At 39.0% G+C, this 19,708-nt stretch overlaps 1 pseudogene; it reads left to right on the forward strand.

The window, feature by feature from the left end:
- Positions 1 to 1,184: 1,184 nt before the first annotated feature.
- Positions 1,185 to 12,743, forward strand: LOC119879512 (annotated as a pseudogene).
- Positions 12,744 to 19,708: the final 6,965 nt, after the last annotated feature.

The following is a 19,708-nucleotide window of genomic DNA, read 5'->3' on the forward strand; positions in this document are numbered from 1 at the left end:
TCATTAGTGGTAGCTTATGTAAATAAAATAAGAACACCACACCTGACAACTTGGTATGCAAAAGGTGGCATTTCAGATCAGTGATAGGATGCATTTACTCAATTATTCCTGTCGCAACAGCAGAACATCCACTTGGAAGATTAACAATGTTGGAGCACATCATCACATATGATACCAAGTTTAAAGGGATTGTAGGTACAAGAATAAAATATGCATGATCGACACTGGTCATATGATATGAGAAGAATTTTTCTAGGCACAAAACCAAAGGCTGAAAACACAGAAAGAAAATTCTGTATGGCTGCAGCAAAATTTAATACATATATATTGCAATGAAGTACCGTGAACTAAGTTGTGTAAACAAAACAATTACTGGACAGGGAGAATATTTGCAGCATATATGGAAAATAAAAGTTAATTTTTTGAATATATTTAAAAGCACTTACAAGTTAGTAAAAAATAAATACGCCATATGGAAAATAAGGGCAGGTTAGGACATTGGAAGAAAAAAGGAGAGTGGCCATTTGATTCATAAAAATAAATTCAAATTAACACAATGAAATCTAGCTTTCCATGGGTCAGACTGGCAGAGATAAACAATAGTGAAGACACAGATGGGCTGTCCAGCATTCATAGCTGCGGACGTATCCACACAGTGCTGGCAACAGTTGAAGTCTGTGTGATATTCCTGGAGAAAAGTTTCACAAACAAATCGTGACCATTATAAGGATTGTTACCACTTAGACCAGCAATCCCATTTCTAAAAATTCATCTTAAATACTTAAGGTACGTACCAGGGTTTGTCTTCAAAGATGTTCGCATCATCCAAGCTTGAAATTGTGTAAACCTGGCAACAGCATAGCATAGACGTCTCCTAAAATAAGAACTAGATTGAGCAAATTTTGATATTTTCATATGATAAAACACTTGCAATCATTAACTAGTTTTTAATGTATATGATAAAAATAAAAAGGAATTCATCATATACTTCTGAGTAGAGGAATTATAAACTGTTGTGTTTTGTATTATCCCTTTTTAAAATAAAAATATTATTCATCAGACCATGTCTAGCAGGGCATATATGAAGAAAAAGCAAGAGTAGGTGAAGGGAATGGAGGTGACTTATCTTAATTTTCTGTTTTTATACTGATTTTTCCATTGCTAGTTCATGTATTACTTGCGTAATGAAAGTTATACAGGTAATAATATGGCAGAAATAATAATAATAGCCTCCAGGCAGTGAGCCTGACTTTTGTGTGTGTGGGCATTTCTGCTGTAAGCTACGTTCATTCTCACTTGAGGGCACTTAGGGTTAATGCTCCACCACCCAATGGGCAGCATCATGGCCTAAGGACACCCCCTTGCCAGCCTCCAGATCCCCTGGTACCAAGCTGCGGGCCATGGTGTGCAGCAACACCTGAGCATCTCCCAGGGTGGGTGGCAGGGTGGCAGCCTCTGTGTAAGAGCACACATGCCTCACAGTGTTTCTGATTCCACTTTAATGCCAAATATTTTCCTTTCAAGATGATCAAATAACGTTTGTTCACCTGTAGATCATGTAACCGTTCATACTGTTTTCATGACACTTTATTTCATTCAGTTTAGAGATCACAAGATTTATGGAAGACACACCAACTCCAATCACACATCAGCCATGATGTTTACAACTCACCTGAGTCTCAGTTCCAGCATCTAAAAAGTGATAAACAGCGTTATCATGAGTGTTAAGATATTTAGTTGAGCATCAGATACATGATCCCTCCGTCAACGCTCACAAGGATTTTCTTAGGACTTCTTTAATGGAAAATCACAGGAATGTGGGGAGGCAGACAGGAGAGTGTCCTTGCTGTACAGACATGGAAAGGGGGCTCAGACAAATTGCTCCAAGTCACAGAACAAACACGGAAGCTGGTGTCGTATGATCATACTAGCCGAGACCTAGATCCACTGTTTCCCAAAAGCTGTGTTACAAATTCAAAGTAGAAAATCAAACTATGTGAATAGGAAGAAAATAAATGCCCATTTCCAGATTTTTGTGTGCGCTGGATTGGAAAAATGTCATCAAGCAGTGGGTTTCTTCCATCCTCCAAACACAGACTGTAGGGTAGGTTTTCTTACAACTGGAAAGGAATCAAAAAAGGACCATTTGATATTTGCATTCATAATATGAAGGGGCGGCCAAGTCATGAGTCAGTGGCACCATTCCAAGTGAAACAGAAAAGGCTGCAACATAGCAGCAATTCTGGCCAAGAAATTCAGAGTCAGCCCTGTGGGAAGGCAGCTAGGCTCCTCCTCTGGCCCGGCACACATCCTAAAAGACTAACACAGTTATCTGAATTTAGGTTACTTCTGCTTATGTCCACTCTTTCCCTGGTTTTCTTTGTTCCCATCTGATCACCAGCACTGATAAAAAAAAAATACCTTGTGCAATTTAAGTGGTAAATTCTCCTAGGAAAAGAGTTCACTGTTCATCTTTGTATTTATCACTGTTCTTAGGCAACTGTTGGCGTCCCTCTTCAAAATGTAGAATGAATGCATAACTAGTTCATTTTGAGTGGATTAATCCAGTGCCAGTTGCTTCATGAAATGCATTAACCTATGTGTTTTCATGTGTCTTTTCTCTTATAGAAAGCAGAGATTGCTATTGCCCCTCTGACAATCACTTTGGTCCGAGAGGAGGTCATTGACTTCTCTAAGCCCTTCATGAGCTTGGGCATCTCTATAATGATCAAAAAGCCTCAGAAATCTAAACCAGGAGTGTTTTCCTTCTTGGATCCTCTGGCCTATGAGATTTGGATGTGCATAGTCTTTGCCTACATTGGTGTCAGCGTGGTCTTATTCCTAGTTAGCAGGTTTAGTCCATATGAGTGGCATACAGAAGAGCCAGAGGATGGAAAGGAAGGACCCAGCGACCAGCCTCCCAATGAGTTTGGCATCTTTAACAGCCTCTGGTTTTCCCTGGGTGCCTTTATGCAGCAAGGATGTGACATTTCACCCAGGTTAGTTTGAAAACCCTTCCCTTCTTCACCAACTCCCCAATAATTCTCAGTATTGTATGGAATATCTCTCTACACATTCTTTTCCTGGAGGCAGAGCATTAATTTGAAACACAGAAAAAAAACTTGCAATTCCCAAATTAGTCTAAAGTACATTCATAGCCAGTTTTTCCAAGTTAGCACCAAAGGTGGACACATCCCAAGGATGAACTTTCCTAATGGAAAAGTATGCAACTGCTCAGAACTCTCAAAGATAAGTTAGTATTAATATTTCCTTCAATGGTCTGGCAGATAGAAATGAGCATCTAAATTGTCAGACTAAGAATTTATTTTCATTTTGCCTCCTTTTCAAAATCAAAAGTTTTTGTTATTGTTGCTGTTGCTCATCTTTTAAAAATTAATTTTGACCTTGATTTACATCCCATGTATGTCACGGGAGATTTCTGCCACAGACTTAACCTGACACCTGAGTTGGTGGAGCAAGTACCAGATAGACATTTTCTGTGTAACAAAACATGAATAAACCAAGCTGTGGGCAGTTAGCAATCTCAGTTCTGTGTCAGTTTAATAGACATATTTTTCAATATCTGTGGAGTCATGGCTTGCTTCCTTTGGATGCCACTAAGACATTTTTTAAGAGTGGTAAATCCAGTGCCAACGGATTTTAGTTATTTTTTAGTTATGTTTGCCAAAAATGTAGCCAATGTCCTATTGCAGGAAAAACATCAAACTTCTCCCACAGAAAAAAATAACCACAAGTAGGAGAAGCTACGGACTGAACTTAAATATCAGTGACTTATATTAGTATCACAAATATACAGATGTTTTAAGGAAGTGTATGCTTTCTCAAAAGGAGATATTTTAGGCAAAATGCAGTCTATGTTCCTTAAGACCCAGGAAAAATGATAAATGTGTTTAAATTCTAATAACCTAGGAATCTGAGTCAGTGACTCTGAATCAATGAAATGAAAAGAAAGCAAAGCAAGTCTCATAATGGTTTTGAAAACCAGGATTAAGCAAATGCTAAGTTAAACCCAACAGGTACCAAAAAACAAACAAACAAAAAAAAACCAGCAGGTGTCACTTATATAATAATGTTTAAGAAGGGAGAATTTTAAAGTTAGAAATGTCATGAAAAATATGAATTTTTTCTTACATTAAAAAAAATGTTTAAAAACAATCTGTTCCAGGAATTTTAAATAGTTTGATGGTCCCAGTGAGTGGCATCAATTGTGAAAATGACCTGGATTTTTTTCTTCATTCCACCCTCACTTTCCCCGTGCATCTACATCACCCACACACCCCTGATACCAGGGAAAGGATGGGGGGGAGAACTTTTCTCTTTTGAGATTTGGCATCCATTTTTAATGCTGTCATGCTGTACATTGACAAGTCACATGCTCTGGTCTCATGTTGGCAGCAGCAGAGAGAACATTCTTGGAGCATTAGGTAAAGATGCATTAGGAGATAGCTTCTCCTCCACTCAGATCAGAAATGAAATATCAAAAAACAAAACAATCCTCAGCGGAGGTCACTCTGAGACCAGTGTATGCCCTCCTCTGGTCCAGCCCCATGTGGGCACATGTCCCACCTGCCCTGGCAGGGCTCTATCCAAAGGCAGGCCCAGGTTCTTTCAGAAGGGCATCCACCAGCTCCTGTGAAATCTGAGACCGTTCCCATTGCTAACACGTACTGCTATTTCACATACCACAAAGAGAGAAAGGATGCTGCTGGTGCAACCACACAGCTGTGTTTTATCCTATCACCCATAGTCTGCACCCTAATTGCAGAGATGCTAAACTGTGGAGGGGGAGGATATCGAGGAATTTAAGTAAGGGTTCCCTTTCTACCTCTGAAGCAAAGGCATGACGTTCCACATTCCTGTTGATAAACAATAAAAAGGAAACCTTTTCTATATTTTCAGTGGCATTCATATATTCGATATGGCATAAAAGGCATCAGGTGATTCAGAAAGTCTAGAATCATTCTGGAGTGGACTGCCAGAAAACAAAATGATAATTGCCATTGTGATTTTAAACATAACATGTGAATTTATGATATTTCTTTTCTTTCTCTATGTTGGTTAGAGAAAGGAAAATGTGCATTACCTTATCCATGTTTAGATCCCTCTCAGGTCGAATTGTTGGAGGTGTTTGGTGGTTCTTTACACTCATCATTATATCATCTTATACCGCTAACCTCGCCGCTTTCCTGACGGTTGAGCGAATGGTCTCCCCCATAGAAAGTGCGGAAGACCTGGCCAAACAAACAGAAATTGCCTATGGAACACTGGATTCAGGGTCAACCAAAGAATTCTTCAGAGTAAGTTAAGGGAAAAACTAACCATGAAATGTTCATGATTTTGAAATTCAGGCAGTTGTTGCCAACAGCTAGCTATTTGCAGGTTTTGCAAATATAACAGTAATTCTGTGTTTAATGCTAATACTTCTACTTGGATTTTATAATCACTTTGGTTTGCAAAAGCTAATTTGTTTATTCACATTGCAAGAGAGACCCAAGGAAAAGTAACAACAGAAAGGTAATTCACACAATGTTATTAATGTAACTTATCCAAAAGATTCCAGTGTTGATAATGCTATGATACTGCCTCTGAGAGGATTATAATTTATGTATCCTTTGGTGTTAAGAGCATAAAAATGAAAGCAAGGTTGTTTTGTTTTGTTTTGTCTTAAGAATACATTTAATTTGGTGCATTTGAAACCAAAACCTTAAGTGAAGCTCATATTTCCTCATATGAGGTATAGTCTATAATCTATTCTGTAACAACGGACTTCAAAGTAATGTAACAAAAGATGGTAACAGAACTCTTAGGCTCTGGACACCTTCTAAGGTATGGTGTATGCTGCTTGTCTCTGCTTTTCTGCATAAAATTGTTCAAACTGACATAATTTCACATGTGGATGTGACCCCTTTCTTTGGCTCCCTATCGGGATGGCAGGTATTTGGGTTTTACGTTTGTTTGTTTCTGGTTTTTTTAGTTGTGTATTTTATTAGGAGGATGAATGTTTGATCAATGAAACTCCTTTACTCTGCTTCTACTGAAATCCGGAGACACGCACTTGATAATGTCTGGTCAGAGATAAGGATTCATTTTGTGACTTTAAAACCAAAGCACTAAAAAAATAAATAAATAAAAACAAATAAATAAATAGATAAATAAATAAATAAATAATAAAACCAAAGCACTAAAAGGTAGCCAGAGTAACATTTTCACAAATATTTACCTAAGTAATAATGAGGGCATTTTACGTTTAATCTCAGTTAATCTAGGTATTTAATAATTTAGAAGTCAAGAATATTTCCCGATTGTCTAAGCTTTCATGTAAAAATAATGACAGCCCTTTGAAGTAAGTGCATGCTTATGTATACAGTACTTGGAGATTACATTGTCATTTTAAATGTATATGCTTATCACTTTCTCACTCAGCTTGGAAATTAAAAACAACAAAACATCCTACTTTTTAAACTTTCATCTACTTGAAGTTCAGTAAGAGATTTTTCTTTTTTAAAAAAGTATCCTTAAAAAAAAAAAATAAAAAAAAATAAAAATAAAAAAAAATAAAAAATAAAAAAGTATCCTTATATACTACATAATACTATATTAAGAACAAATCACTCAAAAATTCTGTCAAACCCATCACTGGACATTGTTTACAAAATAAACCAGGCAGTGAACAATGTCCTTGTCAACAATTTAGAGCATTGCTAGTAGATATAATGAAACATTTACAATAATTATGAAGTATTTGCAGATTTTTCTAAAACTGTAAAGAATGCTCATGACAATACATTTTATTAACAATATTCTGTGGATAAACTTAACTGACCAAATTTTTTTTTTCAAATTTTTAACACTTACTGAGTGCATCCCAGTCTTTAAAGCTTCCTGATAGAAACGTTCACATTTTAGCATAATTTCAGTTCCTTGCTGGAAATCTGTAAATCTGTAACTGCTTCCACCAAAAAGTAAGTAGGTAAAATTCAGTAACTTTGCCTAGAAACCATTGGAGGTATGCATCAAAATGGAATACAAGTTTGTGCTATCACTTGCATTTTACCAACAAATGACAACTGATTTTCATGTAAATAAGGCAAATATTTGCAGGTTCATCATTCTGCCTTGAGTGATAAAGGGAGAAAGAAATGTCATGTTGATTCCCTGAAAAAAATGTCAGCAATAACTCACCATAAAGCTCTTTGGCATCAAGCATGCTGAAAATATTTATTTCTAATCTTTATAGAGCTTTTAAAAATTGTTCCAAATTCTAAAAACTGGTGAGGTAGATAAGAGACTATATTGATAAGAAATACAGGAATAAGGAAAGCCGGCTTGCTGGATTTGCAGAGCCTTTCAGAGAGGCTGTGCCGGTCACCCAGTGCCTCTCTCCTCTCGCTCCCACCCAACTCCAGTTTTAAAATTGAAAGATTTTTTTATAAGGCATTTATTGTTGCAGAACGGTCTGAACCCTAATGGGACAGGAAAATAATTTTCCCTGGCAGCACACTTTCAGAAATGCATAAACTTGGGTTCTCTGATAGAAATCTAATTCATTTCCTACCCTATGTTCCCCGTCCTCTCCCACAGATGATGACCTGGTTTAAATAAACCATTTTGTCTGACGGGTTGAGGAAACAGAATGTGAAGGGTATTTTTGTACTTGTCAAAATGTTTTCTCGTAGGAACACAGTAATGGTACATCTATCAGCTCCGCTAAACTGCCTCAGGCAGTGACCTATACTCAGGGCTTCAAAAAATGTTGCAGTCACAATCAACTAGAGAAAGAATTAGGCTAAGGGGGTGCTGGGGGGGGGGGCTACATCCAAATTCAACCGTTTCCTTGGTTTGGCCCCATTATGAAACTTGGTATGTTTTGTGTTCTGTGTATCTTGTTAAGCATAAACACAGAGGCATTTAAGGAAAGTCTGTACCTGTCACTTAACGGCAGCCTTGCTGGTGCTTCAGCATTATTACACACCTGATGTGTGCACACCGATTTTCATTGCAGTTCAGATGTGGCTGTTTCAGTATAAACAGGAATGCATAAATGAGGTGATTACTATCTCAGAGCTTATAAGATTATCAAATATTGTGCACATCAGCCTTGCTGCATAAGCTGCCGGAAGCAGAAAATAATTCACCTGGCAACAATGTAAATATTAACTATAGTGCATGACATTTGTACATATTTTCCATTAAAAACAGGAAAGGCAGGATACTTAATTTTTGAGAAATTTTAAGGACAGCACATTTTTAAAACTCCAAGAATTATTCTAAGTAATAAAATAATGCTTGAAATCATAAGCTTCCTCTGCATTGAACTTCACAATAAATACAGAAATCTGAGATTTTTCTAATCTTAAAAAAAAATAATGACTTTTGTATTATCTCTGCCAATTACCTTGAGCATATACACTCCCCAAACCTGATCCTTAAAAAGACATTACAGTTGGAGGTTTTGGGGACTGGAAATCCCATTATCACTGTATTCATGAGTTTGCTGGATCTGCAGAAATTTCCTTTCAGCCTGTCTCATCAAATTTATAAAGGTGTGCTTGCCCTCACTCCTTAGTATACACCTCCTGTGGTCACAAATACAGTGCAGGGATATGATTTCTAGTGTTCCCTTTCTGAATGCCCCAGGCACCCCTTCCCCATGAGGATGCGACCTTATTTACGCCATTCACCTTGAAATCAGAATCAGGATTCCTAAACCTTCACAGAGTGACAAACAGTGTGATTTTTTTCCCCTAAAAGAGTCGCTTTCATTATTCCCCTATTTTCCACCGGGAAGCTGCATTTTTATAATTTCCTTCATACAGAAGGCTTGCTAAGTGTGGCACAACTATGCTACGGATTCCTCTTTCTTCTAGACTTTAAAGGAATTAACGTAACTTCTTTTGCACTTACGGCATATATGATTCAATATACTTAAACAAATGCCACAGTAATTTCCCTCACATTAGTATTATGCAAATGGACTTCTAAAAGATATCTGCGGCCTAAAGATACTTTATTCTTTTAAAAAGGAATCATTAGCTTTAAGGTTTCATTGCATTCTATAATTAAATTATCTGCATAATTACCAAGCCCTAAACATACTCTTTTTCTACTCTGCTGTGTTAGTTTTATTTAGCGGTTCTGATCCCTTTCAGTAAGATGCTGAACAGTAACTAGAAGATTGCCAGGTAATTAGCTGGACTCTCATATTCTTAAAAAATTTTCAAAGAAAATTTTCAATCAAAATAATACCCAGGTTTTACTTCTTCTGTTTTCAATGTAGTACACCGGACGAAATAACCAGTGTATGTGGACCTCTGTACCCTTCTAAGTGAACCTCTCAAGTCAAGTTATCAATGCATTTAAAGAGTGATTATACACTGAAAGGATGTTATTTACCAACATTTCTCTAAATGGAAATAATCAGAATAAATGTTTAAGGACTTCTGTATCATCTGGTGATCCAGAAAGTTTATGGTTTTTCAGAGATTGAAACTTGTTATAAAATGGCAGAGTTAGGGATCCCTGGGTGGCTCAATGGTTTAGCACCTGCCTTCGGCCCAGGGCGTGATCCTGGAGTCCCGGGATCGAGTCCCACATCGGGCTCCCTGCATGGAGCCTGCTTCTCCCTCTGCCTGTGTCTCTGCCTCTCTCTCTCTCTCTCTCTCATGAATAAATAAATTTTAAAAAATATTTTTAAAAAACGGCAGAGTTACTTCTCTGGAAGAGAACTCTATTATTAAAGATGGAATGATTGGGGCCAGGAACCACAGGCTCCCTAATGGATCCCAAGGATGAGGGGTCTGGATCCAGATACTTCTCTGTCCAAGACCCACATAGAACCTTTGCATTACATTTAGTGTTGGCACGCAGTTTCCCTAATGTGAGGATTCCCATAGCAGAGGTAACCTGTGCTACCGACACACACACCCCACAAGCTATCACTGCAATACTTTAAGTGTTAATAACATAAAACACTTCACAGGACAATACAGGATGTCTATTTTCCATCTTGATATTTACCACCATTTGAATATACATTAACATAAAATATCTAGTTTTTAGTAGTGTCCAACTATGCAAACCTCTTACTGTATAGGATATTGATTACTGAGTTGCCATCCTCTGAAACCAAAATTTTAAATATCAGTTTTATCAGTTTCTTTGTCTATTCGAATCATTGATTTTTGTCCTGAAACATATCTGAAGTTTGCTAGTCAGTCTATTTGTTGATTATTGAAGATCTGTCTCTTACTGGATTTTATATTCTGGTAAACAAAGGAAGGTTCATGTAAAATGAATATACATGCTACTCAGGATTTGCCCCCATGCTTAGATGCAGGCTTTTCTAACTCATTGAATGTATCCCTTGGGGACATTTGCGTTCCTTTGGATGTATTTTCACCTTTAGAATGTCTGTATGGATGAAAAATAATAGGAATGCAGACACTCACAGAAGGTTCTAGATAAATTAAGTAGTGGGAGCCCAAATAGACGGAAATAGACATACTGCTTGGCTGAAGTGAAAGTGTTAGAAAGACTAGCTCCCCAAAATATATAAGAAAACAAGAATTGCCTTTTTTTTTCAGGTTCCCTTTTTACTTGGAGAAGATTTTTAAAATGTTATTATTGAAGTGTAATTGGCATACGATTGTCATATTAGTTCAGGTGTGCAACATAGTGCTGCATCACTTCCAACCATCACCCGAGTGTTCTTGGAGATAAGTGCGCTCAACACGTGTCCCCACACAGCGTTGCTCAGCCCTTCCGACCGTATTCTCGGTGTCACGCTTCTCACCCTCGGTGGCGCTGATTTTACAGCTGGCAGCGTGTAGCTACGGAGGAGGAATCCCTTCCCGTTAATGCGTTCTTGTTGGAGATTTTATTAGAAAAAGTGCACACCGTTTGGTGGACCCTCGAGTCTGCCTCTTGCGTTGCGGACATTGGGGTGCGGGCCCACTGCGTCTCCTCCTCCTTCGTGCCTAGCTGTGACGTGATAGGGTGACATCAGGGGTAGGGACCGCTCTTCCTACACATCTTAAAACTTAAAGGCATGAAAAGAGACTAAAAAATAAAAAAAAAAAATAAAAAAAATAAAATAAAAAAAAATAAATAATAAATAAATAAAATAAAAAAAAAAAAAAAATAAAATAAAAATAAAATAAAATAAATAAAATAAATAAAATAAAATAAAATAAAATATAAAATAAAATAAAAAATAAAATAAAAAATAAATAAAATAAAATAATAATAAAATAAAATAAAAAAAAAAATAAAATAATAAAATAAAATACAAAATAAAATAAATAAATAAAATAAATAAATAAATAAAATAAAATAAAATAAATAAAATAAAATAAAATAAAATAAAATACAATAAAATAAAATAAAAAGACAATATGGCAGCAGTCCTCTGTTACAGGATTCAAGTGCAGGGCTAAATGGGAATTTTGCAGAGCTGGCCCTTCTGGGGTTTGCTGTGAGTGTGACAGCAAACATGATTGTAAATGCCCCCCTTCTCAAAATGGCATCCTACACTTAATGATAGCACGGCGTGCCCTGAGCCCCCGCGTGGGGAGGTTCTGTAGGAGCAGGGGGCGGCGCGCCTCGGCCCTGCCCGGGCCCTCGGCGTCCGGTCTGTCCGTCCCTCGTCCTCCGCGTCCTCCCGGCGGGGGTTGGGGGGAGCGTCTTAAAAGGCTTCGTCCCCGTCGGGGTCCGGCCAGTAGTATAAGTGTCGTCCCTTCTTTCCCTGTGCTGATTTTACGCGGATGCGCTCCAGAGATCCAAAATCGCGGTGTCGAGAAGATTGGACGTACATGCGGTCGGCGGAGCCGTCGGTGTTCAAGCGGACCACGGCGGAGGGCGTGGCGCGCGTGCGCAGTCCCAAGGGCAAGTTCGCCTTCCTGCTGGAGTCCACGATGACGTAGTACATCGAGCAGCGCAAGCCCTGCGACACCATGAAAGTGGGAGGAAACCTGGATTCCAAGGGCTATGGCGTAGCTACTCCCAAGGGCTCCTCATTAAGGTGGGTGGGATAGTATAAAATGTCGCGTGTGTTGTTATAATATTCCACCTTCCCTGATGGCCCCACGCACTGGTTTTGTTTTGTGTGTGAACATGGTATGTTCGGTTGGTTTTGTTGGGTTTTTTTTTTTTTTTTGTTTTTTTTTGTTTTTTTTGTTTTTTTTTTTTTTGTTCGTTTGTTTCTTTTTCTTTTATCCATTTCATATATTTTTGATCAGCAGTCAGGGTATTTTTTTCTTTTCTTTCTTTTTTTTGTTTTTTTTTGTTTTTTGTTTTTTTTTTTTTGTTTTGTTTTGTTTTGAACTTTGGAATAATCGATCGTAGCTGACCTGTGTATCTTCCAAGGCCATATAAAACCAAACTGGTTGAACACTCGCTGCTGCCGGTGAGCCTCACACACGCGGAGCGACGCTTCCTGTCTCATCCACTTGTTCTGGTCGCTCAGCTCTGCTGTCCTGTCGCCTAATGATTCTACATTTCACCTTTTTTTTTCTTTTCTTTTTTTCTTTTTTTTTTTTTTTTTTTTTTGATTCTGCCTGCCTGCTACATTCTGAGTACAAAGAAATCAACCTCTTCCTAACAAACCACTTTTTTTTTTGTTTGTTTTTCCCCATTTCAGTGTTTCGTTTATTATGGCATCGTTATGTTCTAGATTAACCGGAGGTGGTATCGGTGCTAACGCTGTGAACCGCATCTGTCCGTAGACGGAATCACCACCCGCGGGAGGCTGGGCTCTGATTCTACGGCGCTTACTGCACTCACACTCTCACCCGTTGCAAAGGGAGTGTGGTGTAAGTAAGATCTGTAAAATTAGACCCGACGACAATCCAGAATTGTTCACACACAGACCCCTGCCATGGGATTCATAAGCAAAGCATCACACATGCGGGTTATGCAGATAATCCACATGTGCGGACGATGCATTCTTAAGGAAACACTGGTAAAATCTGCCCTTCTCACCCCTTTCGGTCCTGGACATAGGGAATTCACATGCTGGTGCCCAGGAGGCAGGATGTCCTATTTTCCTTAAGCAATAAAGGCTACTGGTGAATGGCTGGGGCTAGACCAGAGCCGGAGTCAGCAGGGACACCTGACAAATCACTCTGATCACAGTGCTGCGTAGGAGGGATTCGTTCAAAGCACAGATTCAAGAAGAATCAGAATCTTTGTAAAGGACTTAACCATGAACCTGGTCTTGACAAATGATGTCTCTGGTAAGCCTTTGAAACCTGAAAGTAATGAGACCTGTCTGATTGCCCAGCAGGGATGAAAGCAGGATCAACATTATAGGATTGATTTCACTGGTTTGAGAAGGGCAACTGCATGCAGTGCGCTTTGGAGATGTGTGCTGGGTGGGAGGGCAGGGTGAGGGGGGCGACAGAGCAGAAACAGATGCTAGCCCCGGAAGAGTTGTGTTAAGCCAGTACTTTGTGTTTGCAGGCAGCACTGTAATAGTTACTGAGGGGTTTTACGGTGTGTTCTAAAGGGGCCATTTTAAGGGGAGAGAGAACTAAATCAGCCAGTGAAGACAAATGGGTGTGGGCCTTGGGCAGTTCCAAAGTCACGTTTCTTTGAACACACTTCCCATATGAAGTGGAGGAATGAGCAGGGAGAAAGCCAAACAAATAAAGTACCCGTGATAAGATGCTACCCCCCGAATGTTTCGGCCATGCAGCAACGTGAGCTGGCATCAGGGTGTTTGGTCTTCAAGGGTATATTCTGTGTGATGCAGTGTGAGAAATTCAAAGCCAAGGAGCAGAGAAACATCTATGGAAGTAGGAGTTGCAAAAGCACTTTCATGTCACTAATTTAAAAGAACGAGAAGGGGAGAAAGCAATGGTGGTTGGTATGGAGATCAGTGTTCAGACTATTGATTACATTCACTGGATGTCGCTTTTGCTCTTAATTAATTCTCTGTGGATGTAGCTGCTTGTCCTCTGTCTTTGTCTCCTGATAAAGTCAAGTTCCAGGGACTGCATTTGGCCCTCAGATACGGGCGCGCCTGCCTCTCTCATTGATGGCAAGAGAGAGTTCCCTCTCTTAAATGTGCCACTTTGTCAAATCCACACTACGGGGATTGTTTGGGGGGAAGCTGAAGGGCTTCATCTGTCTAGAACTGTATAATAATCCGCTATTGGCTTCCCCCTCTTTTCCTGTCTTCCCTGGATCTTGTTAATGAGGCAATTGTTAAACTCAGCTTCCCGGATGGAGAGTTTGTTTATGCGCTTTGTTTTCTATATGCCACAATTTCCTGAGCAAGCTGGCCCCTGCATGCCAAAACCCCAGTCATTTTGTCCCGTCGTCTTCGAGAACACTGGAAGAGCACGGAAGGCTAACCAGCATGCACCTTACCCCCCACCTCCAGCCCAGCTACATGGGGGGCTCATTAAACTTAAATTCTCATTCTTATCGATGAGGATCCTTCTGTTTGAACAGAGGCAAACTCATATAGAGATAGACTAATGGGCACCTTCTGTATAAATGATATAGTTTGTAGAAGCAAATTCAAAACAATTGCATTTATCACAGCAAGATCCAGAGAGCACATCTGCATCAAGAGTGTCTTTGAAACCTCTCTGCCTTATTTGTTTAGTAGACTGACTGTTTTCCTATTGGATCTATCTTTTTTTTTTAACTTAGTCTTAGGTTAATAATTCTGGATACAGTGAGACTAGTCTGTTTCGTTGTCTTTTTCACAAAGTCTGCTGTTGTGATTCATTGGGCAGCATGAGACTTTGAGAACAGGAAACCAGTGGTCTTTCCTGCTATGTCAGCTGAAGCACAAGATGCAAACAGACAAACAAACAAAATGGCTAGCAAGCTTCCATTGACCTACGGAGCCTCACATTTCCAGACCTCACAAGTGCTTCAGAATCCATGTCATGGAGAAGAGGAAGAGTATGATACACACTCAGGATGGAAAGCTAGGACTTGGGTCTTTAATGTAGACTTAAAACAAATGCAGTTCTGGATTATTACAGAGACTGTATCTGTACCCAGAGTAGAAAACACTATGACCAGGATGGCCAGCACCATCTTTATAGTAGAGAAGAATACGGGGAGCCCCTTATTGTTTGGAGAGACTATTTCAGACTCGGGGTTTGCCAGCTTACAGAATGCTTTCAGTTACAGGAGGGCAGGCACTATGCTCAGAGTTATGGGGTTTATTGGATTTTGACATAGATTCGTCAAGTTTTAGGTCATAGAAGGATGCTAAGAATGTTGATGCTATTGAATGTAGCATCTATAGATCTGATTATAATGAAGAAAAGCAATCACAGGCAAATGTGCCTACGAACTGTACATATTGATCAGCAGAAGAACTTAAATCTTACTGGCAGTTATTTAGTTTCCAAAGTCATCTTCTAAAGAAAACTTTTAGTTCTCGTGGAGGGATGAAAGGGTAAAAGCGCTTCTTTTGTATTATCTCTGAACTATCCCCAAACTTTGATATTTCCCTCAAATCTTCTTTTAACGTGCACAGTGCCATTAATACTACTATCCACATCCTGGCCTTCCTTCTCATTCCTTCTCCAATCTCTGTGGCAACCCAAAGCATTGTGAAATCCATCCTCTGGCTGAGAAATTTTTAAAGGTGATTTTAAAACATATGCTATAGACAGCCCTGCAGTGGAATGCAGAGCTTAGATGAAAGAGGCAATATCTTTATTTTGACTTTACTGTCAGTACTATCAACTTTACTATACAGCTTTACTATACTTTACTATACTCTAGAGATGTGCTAGAGTATTTATTGTAGAGAAAGCATATACTTTGCTACCAAAATACTCTTTACTCTAGTATCCATGTTACACTAGTTGCTATACTCTCTACTATGCAACAAATAAAACTGACAAATGCTTAGAGGGAATCATAACTTAGTTAATACAGATTTACTGGGTACTAAATAACTGTTAGATGAGAATACCCCTTTTAAAGATATCCGTGGTATATAGTATCTATAAGTACCTCCAGGGAACATAGCAGCAGATCATATCTAAAGACTTCCTCTGGCCTCTGTAAGAATTTGTATACTTGACCCTAGTGATTAAAGCCAAGTTAAACACACACACACACACACACAACCACTAGTCCCCTATCCTCTATTATTCGACAATGATAAATTTTATTCAAATTTTGCCTTCTAAAGAATGTTGGCAAAATTGTCTAAAATAAGACAAATGCTCCGACACCCCTCAAAAAATGATGTCTCAAATGAAAGCAGTTCCAAAACACCTTGATCAGGAATTGAGATCAAGAAAAAAATGAGGTCCTGTTGGACTTGCTGACATCCAGCTGTAGGAATTCGTGCAACAGGAGGAAAACTTCTGGAAACCAGGCAGGTCATGCTCTGCTTAAAAACAGCCCACTCAGAGCCCAGGGCAATAGTGTGATAGGGGAGGAAGTAAGAAGAATGAGAGTTAGAATGATACATCTTTCTTTGGACTTTTTCTTTCAGTATTGAGCACAATCAGTGGCTCAGGTGTAAATCTGTATCAGGGTGGGCGGAGTCCTCTGTAGGACAAATTAAGTTTCTTCTACTTTGGAAGATTCTTTAGGGCAGATCTATTAAACTTGGTATTCAAATCCATGTTTAAATATATATTATCCTTAAGGAACCATTTGCTCATGTAAAATTGGTGATTTATGTTTACTCATCAGTTCAAGTATAATTACAAGATTAGAAACGGGGTTTGCTGGATGTGGTGCATAAGAATGAAGTTGACACCTGTTTTTGGTGTTAGTAAGATGTCAGATGTTAGCACTTGATGTGGACATTAAAAAAACTTAAAGTACAGAAAGTTAAACCTGAGTGCTAATATTCCTGAGCAGCATTTGGCCTGAAGTGAATACATTTTTCACTTGTTTTCTGGAAATGAGTTGCAATAGATTAGTGTCTTTTTTTTTTAACTATTATGGAAGGAGATGTTTTAGCATATGAATATCTTTCATTTTTCTTGGTATATTAAGATATGCTGCAGGTAACTTAGTTTTTTGTGATCTCATTACAACTTGGAATACAGTCTGTTGGACTAGGGATCAGAACACATGCACACACAATCAATCATACACACACATATGCACACAAATCCCCCCTCTACATTGTGATATGCTTAATCACTTAGCCCAGTTTCCTGCCAGAGATGCTGATGTTTATTGCTGGGACCAAGTATTTTTTATTCACAAACTGAGATGTGTATGGTAAAGCTATCAATACTACGTGCATGCCAAAGGGAAAAAATCCCCTTTAGAATCTATATACCTTATTCTTTCCTTTCTAGATGTTGAGTCCAGTAGCAAACATAAAACTTTCCACTATCATTTAAAATTCTACATTTTCATTTAGGTCCTCCATACACTTGAAAGAGGATTGAAATCACAACTCCCTGGGCAGCCCGGGTGGCTTAGCGGTTTAGCGCCGCCTTCAGCCCAGGGCGTGATCCTGGAGAGCTGGAATCGAGTCCCACATCAGGCTTCCGGCATGGAGCCCTGCTTCTCCCTCTGCCTTTGTCTCTGCCTCTCTCTCTGTTTCTCGAATAAATAAATAAAATCTTGAAAGAAAGAAAGAAAGAAGAATAAAGAAGAAAGAAAGAAAGAACGAAAGAAAGAAAGAAAGAAAGAAATCACAACTCCCCATGAAGAAGAAAACAAATATGGCATTTTTTCTGCATTTCTTTAAGAGTTTACCAGTCATTATACATGTTTGCCATTCTTCCCACTATTAAAAAAATGCTAATATGATTTGCCTTCATAATGTTACCAGTTCATTCAACAGATGGCCACTGGGTTCCACCTGAGAATTTGCCGGTTGGTTGTCACATTTTTCTCTTCAGGTTTGGTTTTGTGACTGCCATAGGTAACGCCACATTGGGAATTTTCTAAACTCAGTAGTTTAGCTGTGTGTTCCTATTCCGTGACACTCAGAAACCGTATTTTAGTGACTTGCCTCCAAAAAGGGGTAATTTGTGGCCATTTCAGTTCCTAGCACTTCAAAAAGGATTAAAAGTAAGGAGATAGAAACGCTATATATGAGGTTCACCAGTTCAAACCTTCACATCCTGAACTGTGAAGAGACCTGAGATTGGATGTCAGTTCTGACAGTTCTAGGAAAAGCCAGAATTCCAAACTGTTGTTCTTAGGTCCCACATAATTGCCTTATAGGCAAATCCTATAAAGAAAGAGAATCTCCAGAGAGACTACCTATATCCTGTACAATTCAGATTGATTCAGTGGGAACACACAATTCATGTGAGTGCTGAACCTCTAAGCCAACCAAGTCAGGCAGCCTTGACCTACATGTAGGAGACATAGCGTCGTGTCTGAGACCACAATTCACAATCTAATATTAATAAATGTGCTGTGGATGAACTTATCCTTATGTTAGTAATGTCTGTAAGTGTTTCCTCTTGGTGTATGTCTAGTAGCCAGACAGTTCCACCTTATGTCACTCATCTTTATAGATCATCTCATCTATGGAATGGTTTCTAGAAACCATTGTAGCTAGCATTCAGGATAAAAGGGGACACAAATGAATGGCAAAGCAAGTGCATGAGGACCCTCTGTGTTTGGAACCCCTGTTCTGTGGAGCTGGGTGCAAGCCCACGTGTGGGTTCTCCAGAGCTCAAGCTATAAACACCAGATCTGGGTTTGCTGCCTACAGTTAAAGTCCTAGCCATAAGACAAACACCCTACACAAGAGAAATTGCATATATGAAACTTGTCTCTACTGAGCATAATGCAGCTTCTGCCCAGAGCTACAAGGCTATTCTGTGGCTGCCTACACCCAGGTAATAAAAGAGACTGTGTCTGATAATGTTCTTCCCTAGAAGACCTCAGGCTATAGGACATGAGTTTAGTAGATAGCAAATACCCTTGACACTTACAAACTAGGAACCGCTGTTAATTTATCCTTAGAACAGCAGCAAGGTCAAGTGATAGGGTTTTTTTTGTTGCTGTTATTGTTTTTAACTTTTTTGTGCATTGCTTGTGTAGGTAGGACTCTGTTCTCCAGACTTACCTTCCTAAAGGGAAGGATATAAGGAAGATCAGCCCAGGCTGCTGTAGAGGAGGGCTCATTAAAGTTCTCAGAGAGATCACAACTCCTACTACTCTCCACAGTTCGATAGGAACAAGAAGAAGAGCAATCTGGCCATGCTGTAACAGATTCCTACCCCTTACTGTCCAAGTCCCTCTACCTGAGATTGGGAGGGAGTGCACAAGAGATAGAAGAGGAGGGCTCTTTACAACTTGGAATAATTAAACACATAAAGAATATTTCAGATGTGCCATGTGCACACATGTGCACACAGGACTTGAAGGGAGCAGAGTAATCAGATTTACCATGGAACTCCAAAATACCTATAATAAACTAAAAATAAAGCTCAGTTTATTGTGGATATGTTAAATTTCTCCTAAATGTAGAATTCTATACGATACTATCTTATTGCAGTTTTATACTAATGATAAACATCTACTAGTGCATCATAAGTAATTATGGTTATCCATAAATGAAAATGTTTCAGCCTAGCATATGGGAAACCACCCATCCACAACTTGAGGCATTATTATCTCCTTTTGTCTGTAAAGATAATATCAGCCAAGATAGGAGCTGGTTTATGATTCATACTTAAGAAAGGGAAGATAAAATAGCTTGGCAGTTATTTGGAAT

This window comes from Canis lupus, unplaced genomic scaffold (genome assembly GCF_011100685.1).
Source record: "Canis lupus familiaris isolate Mischka breed German Shepherd unplaced genomic scaffold, alternate assembly UU_Cfam_GSD_1.0 chrUn_S953H1119, whole genome shotgun sequence".
NCBI lineage: Eukaryota > Metazoa > Chordata > Mammalia > Carnivora > Canidae > Canis > Canis lupus.